This window comes from Ostrinia nubilalis, chromosome 7 (genome assembly GCF_963855985.1).
Source record: "Ostrinia nubilalis chromosome 7, ilOstNubi1.1, whole genome shotgun sequence".
NCBI classification, from domain to species: Eukaryota; Metazoa; Arthropoda; class Insecta; order Lepidoptera; family Crambidae; genus Ostrinia; species Ostrinia nubilalis.
Genome location: NC_087094.1, coordinates 17,755,765 through 17,774,054, shown reverse-complemented (window position 1 = coordinate 17,774,054; position 18,290 = coordinate 17,755,765). Strand labels below are relative to the sequence as shown.

Sequence of the window (18,290 nt, the reverse complement as noted above, 5' to 3'; positions counted from 1 at the left end):
GCGCGGCGGCGCGGCGGGCGCGGGCGGCCCGGGCCCGGCGCGCGCGCACCACGCCACCGCCGCCAGCACCAGCCACGCTCGCGCACCAAGCATCGCGTTTTTGGAGTTCTGAAAATTGATAAGAAAACCATTACTATACGGATAATATATACCTAAAAAATGAGTAGTTAGCTACTAAATCGTCAGTAATATTTATTAAGTTAGGAATTAATATTTACATCTTCAATCTTTTACCACCTACTCTATTAAGGAACCTTACGCTAACTCTGGGTTGGGGGCGCTACAAGTACAATCAGTAAAAAAACCGCACTGATGCATAATGTAATCTTTGAAAATGTATTAAATTATAATCATGTTATTTTTGATAAGTACATCATAAGGCCTGAAGTGGATAATATTAAATAAAAAAACTGCTTCGAGAACGAGGTGCGAGATCTTTGGTAGGAAAAGTCAATCAAAATCTTTTAACTTACTCAAGCAAAACGAAAATTTATGCTTTTAGCCGAAAACTATCAAATTTTCAACTTCAACATCATCATCATTATCATCTCAGCCATAGGACGTCCACTGCTGAACATAGGCCTCCCCCAATGCTTTCCATGTTACACATTTGGAGTTAGGAAGCCATAGTTCCCTGTAGTTGAAGTTCCCTTCCACCTTCAGCCTAATCATCAGTTTCCACCAGGTGTGATGAAGGGCAAGAGCTTCCTCGTTGAGAATAAAAACATGTTCTGTCTCTGAATCTGTTCTACGTCATGTAAACTTAGAGGATATAATGGAATCAAAAAAATGACAAAAACATGTAATGGAATCTCCGACTTACCACTTTAGTGGAGCGATTACAGAAAATAGCTGCCCATTAAGTACATGTTTTTTTGTATTATTATGAACTAGCGGCCGCCCGCGACTTCGTACGCGTGGATCCCGTTTTACCCTCTTCATCTATCTTACGCGGTTTAGATTTTTTCATACAAATGTTTTTTCCCGCTAACTCCCGTTCCTGTGGGAATTATGCAATATCGTATAGTAACTAAGCTTTAAGTTTACTAAGGTACCTGCATGCCTAATTTCAAGCGTCTAACTTAAGCGGTTTAGAAAAATTAGAAAAATTTGTATTAATATTGCTTTTCATGAACTTTCAAGGAAAACTATAACGGTTAAGATACATCAGTTAGTTTAAGAGTAATAGTAATTTGACTCATGTATTATAAAAGTTCTTAACCAGTAAAAATACCTTGGAAGAAAATATGAAAAGTGACTTTAGATGAAGTAATTGTTTGCTTCTGAAATATATTGTGGTAACGACAGACAACTACGGAACCCTACACTGCGCGTGACACGACACGCACTTGGCCAATTTTTTTATTTAAACTTTTAAGTTGAAAATTTGATAGTTTTCTGCTAAAAGCATAATAGGTACATACTTATTTTTAAATTTCTAGCAAAAAACGATAGGAAGGTGATAATTTCTTTCAAACATTTGCGATTAATAACAAATCTGTCAAAAAAAAAAAGAAATCTGAGAAAAGTCAACCCAAAAAAAAAGATAAAAAATTTAAAGCCTACTGGGTCATACAATTTTAAAATATCACAAAATTAACTCTATCTCCTAAACATAGAAAAATCGTAGAACATACATGGGAGTGATTTAGATACACCTTGATGTAAGGAATCTAAATTTTTCTTTTAGACTTCACTGTTTTGGCCACCCTGTATTTGAATTTGTGTCATAATGTTTATTATTCTTCAGCTGTTTATTCACTTGAGACAAAAACGTAATAATATAATTTTATGTTGGAGATATGTAATAATATTGGAGTTTATGCTATGCGCTTGTAATACATCATCAATCGAGATTTAAATCTCAGCTCAATTTTAAGGTTCCTTTATTTGGTTTAAGCCGAGTCCCTAAGCTAACACTGGACGGATATGGAGTGTTGACTTAGCTCCTGAAATATTATGTGTACGAACTTCTACACGCCACGAGCATGCGCGTACACCTGCGGCTGTTGATTGATGATAGGAAGCTTATCGAGCGTTGACACTTTTCTTTCGTTTGAATAATGATTAAACTTAATTCCTACGAAAGGTGTTTGACTAGGCTTGTGGTTTGTTAAATGGCTATATGTAGTACCTATCGCTAACTTAATAGATACAATTACGCCACAGAATAATAATGTTATTTCATTATCTTTTAGTTCTAGATCGTTCTAAAATAAGTCGATTATTTGATTCCCGAGAAGTCGTTGAAGAAGAATTACTTAATGAATGGCAAAAAAGATGGGATACGTCAGTCAAAGGACGTCACTTATATAAATTCTTCCCGAATGCACGCGAACGTCTAACTAGGCGATGGTTAGAAATCGACCATTGCTCGTCGCAGTTCCTCACGGGACATGGCAACTTTAAACATAAACTTCACGAATTCAAACTAGTTCCGTCTCCTTTTTGCGAGTGTTCCACTGATGATCAGTCATGAGCAGTCTGCCCATCATATCTTGTGGGAGTGTGATCTTTGGAAACATGAACGTGATATAATGCTTAATTCAATACAACATACATCTGTTTCCGCAATTTATTACACCGATCTTGTCGCGACAAGGAAAAATTTCCGTTCTTTTAAGCGATTTTGTGAAAAATATTATTGGCAGGTAGTTGCTAATTGCTCATAAGATAGGCCCCCTTAATGTAATTTATTGTCCGTGGTGCAAATTCTTTTCTTAAAGGTTTTAAACCTTTGTTTGTCACCTGTCATCCGCTTTGCAATGGAGGGAAGTCGAACCTTAATTTCGAACTCCTCCTATGTTCTTCTGATTAATTTCGTTACGGGTCCAATGACAGTTTAACTTTCCCCCGGGAAAAACTTGACCTTCATTGGTTGGGTTTTTGTGGCGGTCAAGCTGTAGATCCTGGCTACACAGGAGTTGCAGTGGTGGGAACAAGAGGTGGGAATAGTCCCGTATCTTTTAGTTTCCTCGTAGAGAGGCAACCTTCATAAATAACACTAATAAAATAATTTAATTTCAGAAACCAAGCCAAACCATATTCCACTGTGCTATGGGATCTATTTTTAATAAAACGGAGAAAGCAAGCACCTCATATAGTGTGTGTAGGCGCGCGTCGCGGGAGCGGTGAGTGTGGGCTGCGCGCGCGCCGCGGCGCTACCTCATCGCGCGCCGGCCGCCGCCCGCCGTCTGCAACAACCAGACAATATTTTGTTTAAGTTCAGGCAATAACAACTAAAATTTATAATACAATCTATATACGTTTTATTCTATTTTGTCTCTAATGAAAAATGAAATAAATGGATGTATCACTAAATAGGGAACAAAATTTGTTAAATATGTCAATTTTCTGAAATCCTACGTATTGTAATTTAGTATCACATGAAGCTTGCCAATAAATTTCTGTTATTACAGACGATAACGAATATAATTAACGAAATAATGAGTAGAATTTTAAATGTTCTCCAAAAGTGGAAGGCATTTGTTTAGTACAAAAAGTAGAGTGTCCCTGCGGCTAGGATCCCGTAAGGTGGACCGTGCGGCCGGGCCGCGGAGGCGCGGAGGCGGCAGCGCGCGGCCTTTGTTCCGCTGCAGATAAAGGCCGCCATTAACCCGCCTCACTGGCCTTTTTAATTGTGCGTGAAACGAGCCCTAACGCCCCCGCCCCGCCCTGCGTCTCGCCGGCCACCCCCGGCCACTTTTTCCTAACTGTCTTCGACACCCTCCTAAGCTAGCCTGCTAATAGCCCCAAAGTACACTGAACCCGTCTATTTTCCGTACCTTTTTATAGGTATTTTTACATCAACAGTAATGAAAGTTAACATGAAATGAATACGAGCAGCATCCGCAGTTTATTTCGTAGCAAAGCTCCGAAGTTCGTAGCTCGTAGCGAAGCGCGTTGTTGTAGTAGGCGATTACCACGTAGCTTCGTAGTATGTAGTATCGAAAGATTTGGAAACATTAATACAATAATATAATTACTAGATTTTGTACACGACTTCAGTGCGTGAATTTCGTTCTGTTACAGAACGTAATTTTGTTTTTCTCTCTAAAAAAATACAGTTCCGTAATCCATAAGGAACATAAATGAAAATGTTTAATTTTGTAAATTTATTAATTTAGTTAATTTTACAATCGAATATGACATTTCTACGCTTTAAATGGCAAAATATTATAATGGATCTTTTATAGATGGTAGTAATAAGACCTTATAGGGGAAAGTGTGATATATTGGACGGCAACAAAATTGACGTCCAGTACATATTCTTTTAATTTCTGTAATCGTAACACTAAGGCTGGGTTCCACCATCATCTCAAATTACATGCAAAAACACGAGTTATTTTTATAGTTACAGTTAAATGGTGCAATTCAGCCTTAGCGATAACTTGTTTATACTTATAATACTTATGGACCAAAAAGCATGTAGGTACCTACGTGTGGACTGAGTGATCTTTTCAAAACTCATCCAACCACAACCAAATTATAACAGGATTTAGGAAATAATTGTGAAAACTTCATGGTAAGGTATAAAATTTGTGAAACCTAAACAAAGAAAGTTAGAACTAATTAACTGGATTACTCAATCTGAACACCTGAAGAATAAGACATAACGCGTATCCAATAATATACTACCATGTGTTTATAACTAGCATTTTAAATATGTAATTGTAAAGAATCAGTGAAAGCTGCTAAACAAATTTTCGATTCGTTTCAAAGTTACGTGTTATATTTAGAACGGTTATATGGATCAGTCAGAATGCACTATGTTCAGATGGCACTGAAAAAGTATGAAAGAATATTATGTTTATAATAAATTATGCTTCTGGGAAAAATTTTGAAACAAGCATCGTGCTTGAAATCTTACTGGCTTAAAAGAAAATGAAAATCTTGTTTTTTCTCGAATAGTCCCAACTAAGTGATCCTTATAAACCCAAACTTACAGGTAGAAGGTAATTACATCAGAAATTGTGAAAAACGTTGTACTAAAATTTGACGAACCAATCGTCCCTGTGTCATTTTTAAAAAACAACTCATTTTTTACAATATTTTTTAAGGAAAACGTTGAGTAGGGTGTGACCATATCGGTTTACTTGAGTACCTACAAGTATTTTAATGACTATCAACACCGCTGAACGAAATCTGTAATTGTCGATTACTCGGATGACCAATTTTCATAATACAGGGTGTTTGGCGCATCGTGTTTTTTTTTAATCGAAATTAAATGATGCGATTTGGGTATTTTGGTGAAATTACTAAAAAAATTAATTTAAAAGTAGCCGTCTGGCATGGAACGTGTTATGGGGGCTGAAAATATAGGAAATGACCCATTCTATCCGCCAAATCATTTTGGCACACGATGTGCCAAACACCCTGTATAAATGGGACCTGGGAACATGAATCCATTTAATCGATCCATAAAAACGGACGTATCAATCATAATCATTTATTTGCAATTAAACATGGTATATAAAGATGTTAGGTACAGACAGTGAGAACTATACATGTTTAGCTAAAATTATTAGCATGCAAAAGTTAAATTAGAAACACCACAATATTAGCGACGATTCTAAAGAAGAACAAAACTACAGCAAGTCAAAGAACTCTTTTAAATCGTAAAGTGTCAGTGATAGCAACCATTTACTCAAATGTTTCTTAAAATTACAAATGCTTAATGTCCTAAATTATTTGGGTATTTTATTGTAGATTTTAATACACATGATTAAACAGCTATTTTTGTAATGCACTGTTTTTGGGGTGACCTGTGATGTACCTACCATGAGTTTACGTTAGGTGTGCTCGCTAGCGAGTACGTCAAAAATCTCTATGAGGATTTTGTTTCCTGAAAGTAGCCGCTAGGGGCGCTGCACAATATGTCATACAATTAAATGTCATTTTTTTACGCAGTCGCTAGCGAGCACACCTAACATAACTCATGGTAAGCACACTGAAGTACCAACCTGTTTGCGTCTCTACTATTTCTTGGATAGTAATCACATGCCCGTTTAAATAAGTGCTAATTCTGCATAACAAATACACATGTGTCAAATATGTAAAGTCAGAGTTAGTACCTACCTATTTGCGTCTGACTAAATAGAGGACGGCAGGACGTACGCGGGGGAACACCATACATTGCTCTAAGGCATTTTTTTGAGCAATAAATGCTCCATTGATATGAGGGCTATTGCCCCATATCAATAGTCCATACCGTAATTCAAACCAAATTCAAACGTATAAAACATACAAAAAACTTCATTCGATTTGAGAACCTCCTCCTTTTTTGACGTCTATTAAAAAAGGTATACTTTTTAAAATATTATTATAATTATTAGGTCCATGAATAATGTTCATTTTAACCACAAAAATCAGATCGGTCCTATAAACTTAACGAAAGGTGTTAAGCATAAGGATGTTCCATACGTTTAGTGCGCCAGCGGTATCATAGATGGCGTTGGCGGTTTCATAATTTTATAATCAAGTTGTGCCAATTTCTGTAATTTTAATAATCTAAAGTTTAGATACTAAACGGTAATAATAATATTTTTAAAGACAATTTAACTCATAAACACGATAATTGTAATGTCCTAACACGATCATGAATAATCTACATTAATATTGGAGTATGCTATGCTATGCCATGATTTCATGAATAATTACATTAAATTCATAGCTTGGTAATATTCGATATTCAATCTCTACATACATAGATCACATAATTGTCAAGAACAGTTTAAAAAACAAGTTTTGAAAAATCTAGTTGTAATTTTATTGATAATATTGTTAAGCATCTTGGAGAAACAAAATCTCTCAAAGGATCATAAAAATATAGGTACACAAATGGGAGCCACAACATAAAACAGTTTAAAAGTAAATAATATAGTTATTTAGCGTGATCAGTGTCTAAAATCCTAATTGGCGAAATGATTTGGACGGCTACTACATCTGTGTAAATACATCGGCCGCCTTTCAGTCCGTTTCAACGACAGCGAGTCTCGTCGACCCTTGTGAATAGTAAAAGCGGGGCACTCGCTCGGGAGCAAGCGCCACTAAATATTAATTAGCAGCGTCTCGTCACAGCATCCGCGTGACGTCAGCGCGTGGGCGCCGTGCCCGCGGTCAAGCCGTCAGGCAGGAGCGGCCCTGAACCTTCATTACTAGTTAATCTAAAGAAAGCTTTTCAAACGAGGAAAATTTAGGTTCGTTCAGGATAAACAAGGTACCTGCTTGCTTGGAAAAAACAACCAACCGTTCTATTTAACTGTTCGAAAATCGACCAAACTTTTATCCGAGAATAACTCCTGGTATAACTGGCACATTGACAGAGTTGCAGTATGGGAAATATGTCAAAACTGACGTTTTATTCTTAGATTAATATTTACTCTTGTTTGGTTGAATCCACCCTAAATGCGAATAATTTTCTATACCTAAAAAAGAAAAACAACTTAAATTTATTACTTTATAAGTATTTCAAATATTGTAAAGTTTTTCAGAATGATATCATAATATGAATATGTTGGCATTCACGTAAGCCTGACAGCGATGGAGTGCGGATTGCACCTGAATCGTTAGTGGACGGCCGTTATGTCGGGGAAGATAAAAAAAACTTGGCGCAAACAAAAATGGCTGCGGGCGCAATTGCGATAGTTGGCAATGTTTTTGAAAACCTAGTAAACCTTTTACAGTGTATATTTGTTCACTAAACTATACGACCAAATAGTAACAACCTTTTAATGTTCTTCTAACAATTTTCTTTTAAAAGCATTGGCAAGGCTCCTCAATACGCCGTTGACTAGGTTAATGGCAGCATAAAAAAACTAGTTTTATATTTACCTGCAGTAGGAAACCATTCAGTTACCATAAAAGAAAACTTTCTTTTTTTTATATTAATCAGTAAACGATGTTGATGTTCGGAACACAGTCGGTTCAATATCAAGCGAAGGGTCTTGTGTTTGCCGTAAACCAGTAATTTTGTCAGTAATCGGCAGAAACCGACGTCCCGGCAGTTAGTGCTCGCCGGCGAGGCCGCCCATTCATCGGGACAGCCCTAATTGCGCGCTTATCCGGCAGGTACGTGGGCAGGCACGGCGACGTAACTCAAGACACACAATTACTTATTGCGGCAGCAACATTCCCGAAAGGAACGCGCGCCGAGTCTATTGCAAACGCCAACCAGCTCTCTGTTGGAGTCGTTTGGAAACAGACTCATAAACGAGTGACGATTAATGGCTTTATTTATAATATATTATAACGAGCATAAGTTACTTGCTCAAGCAAATTTCGTACCGCCCTTTTTGAAAATATTCTATAGCCTATGTTTATCAGGGACAACGTAGGATTCTAATGGTGAAATATTTTTTCAAATCGGTTCAGTAGTTTCAGAGCCTATTCAATACAAATAAACGATTAAACCTTTCTTTTTATAATATTAGTGTAGATTTAGATAGATAGATAGCAGTAGATAGTAGAGTAAACAAACGTAGGGTAAATGAATGTCAAACAAAGTAGGTAATAATTGCAAATTGAATTCAAGGTCATTTCGGCAATTTTGGAAATATATTACGATATGGACTGACTGTTAAATAAATTGATTGTCAGGAAATTATTTCCCAATTAGGCCATTTTTATTTTAGGGATTAAAATCAAATTATGTATAATTATTATTACGTTAGGGGTAGTCAAGATAAAATAACGGCTAAAACCCTTCAAAGATGGTGGTTAAAATAAACAATCGTACATTCACTTATAATTCCTTTTGTGTTTGCCTTCAGGAACACAGGTAGAGCATTCAACAGTTCAGTACAAAGAGTAGCTTTGTTATAGACAGTGGTGACTGAGTTTGTTGCGGCGCTTCTTCTCAGCACTTGCCAAATGTTGGTCTCGAAGCGCTGGTAGGGTAAAAAGATTATGAGACATGTAGAGGCTCCTTAAGAGCATATTTTATGACGATTTGTAAGAACTATTTATTAGTCTAAACAAATAAAGAAATTTTGACTTTGACTTTGACTATACCTTTTATTCACCTTTAAGTGCCCTCTTCAAAAGAAACCTTAGAATGATGTATCTCATAGAAGCATGTTCTGAAAAGTACATAGAGGGTACCGCTTTTTGGGAACTTTTATTTATGGCCTAAAAGATGACGAAGCACACATTATTATAATACTAGACTTTTCCTGCGCTTCGCTATCGCTCGTGTATCGTTTTTATTTATTTATTTAATATTGTTCATAACTTCAAATTTGCCATCTTTGTGCATGTTCCCTGTTGATTAGTTTTAGTTATTATTTTATTTTGTACACAAACTTTGTATGTGTACCTAGAAATTTGAGTAAAGCTATATTTGTTTTCAAAGAAAAATAATTAGTATTGTGATTTTAAATAATCAGTCCAGTCCCTGTTACTATAATTATCTTAATAAGTACATAAAAAAATTCTAAATTGACACGGACTAGGTAAACGACAGCTGCAGTTATGCTGCTATGAGACATAGACGTGCTATGTATTATTATTATAATACTTTCGATATGCTGATAAAATAATGGACCTAAAATTGAGCAGGTCTAAGGAATCGACTGGCTAAGACGTCTTGCGATATGCGTTATCAGCAACTTATCAAAGCAGGGCGCGCGGTCGACGACTCCGCAAGACCACGTGGGCAAACGCCCTTATCCCCTCGAGATAAAAGCCATAATTATTGTGTGTAGGTACACAAAGCTCTCGTTATGCTTCTCAAAACTTCGCTGGTAATTTGTAAAATATATCTAGTATCTACATACGAGTATAGACGAGAAGTAACAGATTTTTTGACGTATAGTATAGTAGGTATTTAGTAGAAGTAAATATGAACCAAATAATGTCATTTATTAAAATTTTACAAATCAGCAGTCAAAGGTGATGCCTTTGTCAATGGGGCTGGATCACGCATGCCACCGTGCTGGACACATTAACAACGACCGACACGGCACCACTTCGCGTCAGGGAACCGACACAGATTTGCATAGTATGATAAACACAATGATAAATAGGGAATAGGTAGCGCCAGATAATAATATTATTATGAATACTACCTACTTACTTACTTACTCGTAGATCGTTATTACAACATAGACGACCTTTTGGTGGAGATAGGCTTCACTTACCGGACTACTATGCCTGAGGTCGCGGTTTGATCCTCGCACAATACGAACACATTTAATTTTGTGTGCATAAAGATATTTTTGTTTGTATTTACCTGTGTTTCTGTAAATTTTTACTAAGTATCTATGTATATATGGGAATAGTTTGGGATATGGGAATGATAAGGCGATTTTTCCAACGAATATACAGGATGGAATTACATAGATAAAAACTGGTTAATGATCCTGAAAGTGCTTCATGAGCTCTATTAAACGGTGTCAATAATAAGTTACAAAATAAACTGATCTATCCGAAATTTCAATTTTTCCTACTTTTTTGAAACTTTTTGTGAAAAAGAATGGTTTTACTGCCATGGATATAGATGTTCTTCTGAATCTAGGTGACTTTCATGAACAGGGAAGTCAATTGATGAATTATGATATAAGATAACGTAAGAATAAGTGGATCTATGCTAATGATGTCAGCACTGAGCGAGTCGCGACACGTTCGGTTCCGGGCGAGCGCGCAGGCGCCGCGAGCGGGCGCAGCAGTGACGTCAGCGCTCGTGACTCACGGCGAGGCTGCGCCAGCGCACACCTCTGCTTTGTTCTTGGGACACGCGTCGCGATAAGCACGCCGTGAGATATCGCCTGTGACCCTATCGCTTTGTTACCACATTCACTACTTTTCTCACGTTTGACAATGCCAGGTGTTAACAGCCATTGAAAAGGCATTAGGCGCTTCATAATAGGTGTCGTCGCTGATAGAGCGAATCGATCCACGAGCGATACTCAAAGGGATAGTAAATTGATAACAACACGTCATTTTAGCGGTTAGTCTCTTCATTAATCACGAGCCTGTCACGAGGCGCCTAGATTGTAGATCAAACATGCAACAAGGAATGATGTCAGCACTTGAGCCGGTGTCAGGTCATCGGCCTAACCTTTTGGAGCACTCGACGCCATATATCGTTAGAGGCAATAAAGATACTCTACTTGATTCAGGTCATCATGCCGCCATGACTGGAAAGGGCATTGTATTCAATTTTGTAAATACATATTAAAATTATTATAATAACAACGTAGTAATAATGCATAATGCACTATGGGATGATGTAAAAATGTCTTTAGCTAAAGCAGTAGAGGCAACAGACGGCAGGTATGTAATGTAGTAAACATTCCATAGGGTCGGATGATGGCAACGGGCAAATAACCCGGCGCAGGGCACAGGCGGGGCGCGGGGGGCGCGGCGGCGGCCGGCAGCTGCGTGTACGCACACAGGCGCGTGTTTGTTTACATTCACCAGACGGGCCCGCCACACAGCCTTGTGTTCGCGCTCGCTCGTTAAGCCGACTGACTCGTCTAACAGTCATGTTTGGTGAAGTTTCCATATTGGGATCCTTTTGGAACGAGTGACTAAATTGCTTTCGCTCAGTCGTGTAACTGTCATACATCTAGTAATAGTGTACCTAATCAATAAAATGCGGAGATTAAATGAATATAATAGTATTATGATGAATGCTATTTTCGGTGGTTCTGTCTGTAAGCACAGATTGTTACGTCGCTGTCCTTTTTATTTTAGTTTTAATAGTGATTGTAGTCGCCATTATTTACTACAATAATACTTTCATCGAAGGCGCAACACAGTGACCACAACGCGGTAGTTCATAATTACTTATGTTGAAATGGTCGGTAGCTGACTGGCGGGCAACGGGCGCGGGCGGCATTTGTTTATTATTACCGCACCGCGGCGCGCAGGGGGAGGGGTGTGGCTGCTAATACATCACTGCACTTGTAGAGCTTGGGAACCACTTTAGAATTATCCTTTACTATGGGATCAGATTCATTTTAAATTTTAATCATGATAAAACATTCGACAGAACTTTTTATTGTCATCATCATCATAAATGGCTGGACATCTAAATGTGTAGGCACTTACAACAACAATAATAAAAATTACAAAATAAAAACGATACAGGTAAAGCAATTTTATTGGAAGTGGCTCAGCTTATGTTGAGAAAGACTACCTACATATCATATATTATCAGTCACTCCCACTTCGGTTTCATATAAAATATCGCTATACTCCTTGTAACTATTAGATTTTTTATGAGTTTTAAAAGATGCCATTTGCGGGCTGATCTAAGACCCAGATTTCAGCCAACGTGTAAATGGCGTAAATAGAGAAAACAAATAAATAAGGTTACTACCGCGTTGTTTTAGAAAAGGTCACCAATTAATGTGCCGCTCATTCATTCACTTGTGGTCTCCAAAAACAAGGGCAACACACATCGAGTGATGGAGCATGATCACCGGCGCGCCAGATGTGTAGCAGTGTAGAGGATCGGTCTAATTATGCGAAGCCTTAGGAGTGCCGGCGCAGCTGTGGCGGCAGGTGGCGGCAGGCTTCAGCAATCAGGGCTGTTTACCTGCGCTGTTTTAACAGTTTACTGTCAGAACATTGTTTAGGGTTCATCATGTCACTGCTCATTTATTACGTGAATATCACATTACTTTTTCTTCTATCTTGTCGATTGTAAACTACTGACAATTGTAAGCTTAGAACTTATTAACAATAGGTAAATACATTTGAAAATTGACAATTTGCTGTAAACAACACTTATAACTTCTTATTGTACTCACAGAACATTGTTTGCAATAAGTAAATATAATACTAATAATAATAAAAACTGTGTTTGACTTCAATTTGACATTAAATTTTCGATTCGACAATAAAATTTTGGCTATGGCTGCAGAATCTTCTAGTCCAATTTGGGGGGCAACTAATGGGTTATATGGGGTTCTCCCTTGACTTCTACTATAGCCCTTTCAAGGAATAGATCGAGTTTCTCTGTCACCCTGTAGAAGATTTTCTAACCGACCTTTTTCTTCGCGGTCCAGTGTAGGTAGTTTATCAAGCTCATCATGAAACGTAAAAAAACTAAACACTTTTCTTTTACAGAATGTAGATTTTTCTAACGATACAGTATCATTAAGCGTAATATTTTATGTATAATATGTTTACATTCTTATTATAATAGAAAGAACTGGTTTAACAAATACTATAATTATTATAGTTGTATCCATTGGAAGCTCCGATGCCGACACGTCGATCTTTTAACAGAGGGCCTAGTGTGAATTTACATCAAACGCGCGTCAAACAATGACATTAAATGTATGATGGATTCTACAGCGCCCCTAGCGGAAACGTTCAAGAACTAAAATGTTCCTACATTTTTTAGTGAGCGCGTTTGATTTATACTTACACTCAGCCCACAGATCCTTTTTCCATTAAAAAAAAACGCGAACGAGTGTGCACTAGATTGGCTACTTGTTCAACAAAACTTGTAATTCCGTGGACAACTGATTAAAATGCGGAGTTTGCGTTGCTAATTGTGCAACATTCATTTTCTAAATTAGTAAGAAGAGAAATTACTAAGTTTCAGATTCCTTTGAAATCGAATTGAGTTTATAAGACAAATTCCAGACTATCAGCATCAAAGCCCGAAAACTTTGTTGCAGATGGATTCCAAGCGAGCCCACCTCGACAGCTGCCCTTTGCTGTAGTGAAGGTTCTCCAACAATGTGAAGGCAGCTGCCGCCGGGTACACGCTCCACTTCGTACATTCCTGTCCCTAAACTTTTAAGAGATTGGCCCAAAACTAATGTTATTTTATTGAGGAGCTAAACGTAGATCTCTGTCGTTATAATAATTATACGCGTATTAGTATGACTGCAAAGTAATTTAATATCAGTCAAGTCGGAAGATAAATTATGATCACAACCTAAATTCTTTCAGAAATTAAAAAGGTAAAATGAATACAGATTTATAAAATTTAGCCATAGCGGCCATTACATATTGTACAGAATAACAATGGTAAAGCCACTAACATGATTGTGATTTTACAGTATTGAAACTCAGCAGGACTCCATTATGCTCAAACTTGTTAGATCTGAGCATAGTTTCGAGCAAGGGGCAGCGTTGTAATAAACAACAGATGGCGTAATGTTCGTAGGATTAATTTATTGCAGGATAGGATAGGTTGCGGGAACACGTTCTCGAAACACGAAGCTTTATCTTTTCTCTGAATCCCCTACCTGCTAGTTACATGTAACTTTCTTTAAATATTCTTAGAAGGATTTCCGATATTACTTCATCTTTAAGTTAATTATTTTGTTAAAAATATTTTTCTTGAGCAAAAATACAATAACTTTGCGATTTCTGATTACCAATTATGTATTTAGCTTTAGTAAGTAATTGTATGGGCAAGCCATTGTACCTGCATTGTACTTAGTTTTACCAAAGTTTGGGGTTTCTATTCGAGGCTAAACATTTGCATCGTCGCAGAGCGTGGAGTTATCTGTGTATTTGGCATTATTTTTTTACTAACATTTTGGATTTAGATCACGAAATGTTGTTCTTTAGCTATTCTCAAACGTCTAACGTACAATATTATCTCTTAATAAGTTCCATTGTGACCTTATTTTTCCGTGAAACTCACCAAAAAGTTAAAGTAGATACCTACTGAAAATTCATTTTACTCAAATGATTTGAAAAGTGTTATTTAAATTTCATTTACAGTTATATTGGTTATATTCAGTACTGTTACTATAATTATAATAACCTGTATGATTATCTGTAATTATATATTTTTTTCTCCTTTTTCGGGACAACAAACAGTTTACATTGAGGGTTAATGTACTAAATCTTAATAACTTAAAAATTGAGTAACAATGTAACCAGCACCATTATCCACAGATAGATAATAACCTGTATGATTACAGTAAGGTTTAACAATTTCGGATACAATCCCTTGAACTAATTTTGAGGAAATATCGACGACTAGAGGTTATGGTGATTGCAAAGGCTTGATGATAGGCGATAAAGCAGCGAGCAGGCGGTGTACCCGCGTGATTGCTCCACCTAACCTAGTTCGCGCTCGCACGCCCACCCCTGTATTGTTTTACCGTAAATCAGTAACATTACAAGTGCACTCCGAATCATCAAAGAACATTGATATGTACATTCCTCAATTGCTCGTGGATGTTTACATACGCAGATATTATACTGATTTCACTTGCATTTCTAAGCTCTTGGAAGTCATTAACGAGGGCATTGTTGCGGCAGTTGCGATGAGCGCTATTGATCTCATCATCTAACTGTTATTGTAAGTAGGTAGGTACTTTTTGAGAGGTGCTTTTTCACAACTTAAATAATTTCAATAAATCACGAGTAGGAATAGACATGAAACAAGATTGATAATAGGTATTTCAATACATTAGAACTAATGGGTCTACAACACATAGAGTTATATTGTATGTATTGTAATCCTACTAGGTAGGTATTATGTTGAAAATCTTGGCAAGTTGGAAACTATTATTTTAGAACTTTTGTATAGTGAAAAGTTTCTAATAAAGTAGGTACACTACAGCCTTGGTTTACTTATGTAGTAGGATAACATAGAATGACTTTAATTTACGTAATTTTTGAAAATATTCTAAGAAATATGAAATTCTCGTATTACAGTGTTTGTAACAAAACTCCTCCGAAACGGCTTGAGCGATTATTATGAATTTTGTGTGTATATTCAATATAAATAAGTAGGTATAGGTCTGAGAATAGGACGAAAACTATTTTTCATAACCTAGCTAGGTGATAAGGGTGTTTTAAGGGGCTTATACAGTTCTTTTTAATACAAATGTTCCTAACTTAAGAACACTGGGTTTTGGGGAGCTAAGTTGGAATAGTGATCAGAGTCTAATAATGCGGGCTGTTTGTTCTTGTGTAGGAACTTCATCTATACTCGAAGTTTATAATAAAAAACTTGAACGCTCATAATATTGCTCCGATTTTTTTTCTCGGGGTTATTTATTTTTTGTCGGAGAATAGTAAAGAGAGGCTTGTTACACTAGTTACTCATGTTAAAATCACGAGGTGCTTGAGTTTCAGGGATCAATATCCAGTGTCATTATCTTCTACTTGATTTCTTTCTCATGTTCTTGATTTTCTGGATCATACGAGTATTTCCTAAATTAGATATGAAATATAAGATTTAATCCATCATATTAGTACAAAATAGAAATATTAAAAGCATACAATGTTAACTATCTACTATGTAAAAATAATAATTTGCTGGTTTATTTCGAAATAGTATCTAGATCATTACAGAAAGCTATTTTAGAGATATTCAACTCATATTCCTCCACCTTAAACATGCAGTCAATCAATCATTGTAACTCACCTGTTCGTTTTAAAATCCAAATAAGTGTTAAGGATCACGTAGCAAGCGAACAGTTAACGCTCGCTTGGGATTCGTTTAGAAAGCACAAGTCGGAGGGGCACAGGCACTGCGACCGGCACTCGGAACCGGCCTCGCTCACGAGGTGAACCGGCTTCAACAACAATGCACTGAATATTTGTTTGCACTTAACTAATTGCACATGTCACTTATCATAATGTGGAACTATTATTTATTCACAAGTTGGAAATCCAATCGTCACTGGTGATCCACGCGTGCCCGTCTGGCGAACGTAAGTTGCGGTGTGCGGAGAGAGTTGCGCGGACGAGTGGCACGAACGCTGCGCCCCGCGGCCGCCGGCTGACTGGCGTGCGGCCGCGGCGGACCGGTCGCGAGCCGCAGGGCGCGGGGGGCGCTCTCCGCAGCTTGCCCTATAAACTTGCTTTCTGCCTGCTCTCATATCGTGAGTAGGCTGGCTGGCTGGCTTCGTGCACTTTTGTGAAAGGCAAATTATTTGCATTCGCATTACCACAACTTTACGACCTGTCTGCGTGTCATACATGATTGTGCAGTGGTAATCTGTAGCATTAAGAAATCGCCATGACACATATACCTACTTAGTTACTTACAGGTTCTTAACACAAGCTATGGTTAAAGTACCTGGATGTCGTAACAACAATACACATTGACAACTTGCAATGCACATGCCTGTGATGCGAGAGGTGGGCGAGCGGTGAATGGTCGCCGCAATGCCCACTCGATTGGACCTCAATTTAAGCTCAAAAAAGCTCAATGCCCTTCAGCGTAGGTGTAGTTCTGTTAGCTGACCAGCGCCCGGCGTGGGCCGGGTGACGACACCGGCCAGCAGCTCATGGCGTATTTAGTTAGGTTACTCCACCGCCGTGACTTAGCGAAAGTTGTTTGAAGTTTGCTTCAATTTACTTAGGGTAGGTTGCGCAAATCAATTCAGCTAATAGAAATCATCTCACGTATTTATTCTCAGTTCCCTCCTTATATTGAGTGAGGTTCGAGTAGCAATTCCATCTATCACCCACAAAGGAACAATAAAAAGGGATTTGTGAACAACGATAGGGTTAAAACTATTTTGAAACCGCTCGCTCGAAAAAAACGTTTTGTCGTGGATCAGTGGCTTTGTCTAATTGAACGAACTCGGCTTCTGGATTTGACAAATATTTAGAGGTGCGGCACAAAATGGTCTTTATTGTGAAGAGAGCGAAGTGAGGCGTCGATGACTAGACAAAGGTCTGGTCTGCGGCTCTCGCGTCAGCGGATTAATTATAATTACTAGCTCACTCGCGTCACTCTTAATTGCGATCAGAGCGACGATAACAACTGCTGGCCTAAAAGGAATCGAATTAAACATGCGTTTAAACTGGAATTTGTATGAGGAGATCGTTGATGACCGATATTGTATTAAATCTTGGAAATAGGCGATACCATTATATCTATCCGTTCATGTACACAAATTATTCACACACTAAGGCCGAGTTAGTTCACCTAACGTGATAACTTTGACCGTAACTATAACGATAACCGGTGCTTTTTATATGGAGTTTGACAGGTTTTTGACGTTTGTTAAAGTTAAAGTAATATGGTGCAAACCGAGCCTAAGAACAGACTAGATTCTACGGCTTACAGTAGAGTTTGTTATAGGACTGTGAAACGACTACGATCAAATAAGAAAGTTTGTTCCACGGTTTAATTTCCAAGCGACTGTTAATAAATAGAAAACGCGTAGAGCATTATGGCTCTACGTTTGTCGGCGTGGCCGCACATTGAACTTCAGCTCCTAAAGTTTGATGTTTATTGGCTCGCATGCTCCGCCCCATTAGTGCAGCTTAAACGAAAGGCACTCGATCAGTATTGTTTCCCATAGAGCGCCGGCGGGGAGTCGCTGGAGCGGCCGTGCCCGCGG

The 18,290-nt window shown here is 37.8% G+C and overlaps 1 long non-coding RNA gene across 1 annotated transcript; it reads right to left on the bottom strand.

Moving 5' to 3' along the window:
• Positions 1–28: 28 nt before the first annotated feature.
• LOC135073676 (uncharacterized) lies at positions 29–16,708 on the bottom strand. The gene is made up of 3 exons (XR_010257692.1): positions 16,358–16,708; positions 3,096–3,194; positions 29–108 (listed from the first exon to the last, which is right to left on the bottom strand). It is a non-coding gene; the product is annotated as an uncharacterized LOC135073676 (long non-coding RNA).
• Between the last annotated feature and the right edge of the window lie 1,582 nt (positions 16,709–18,290).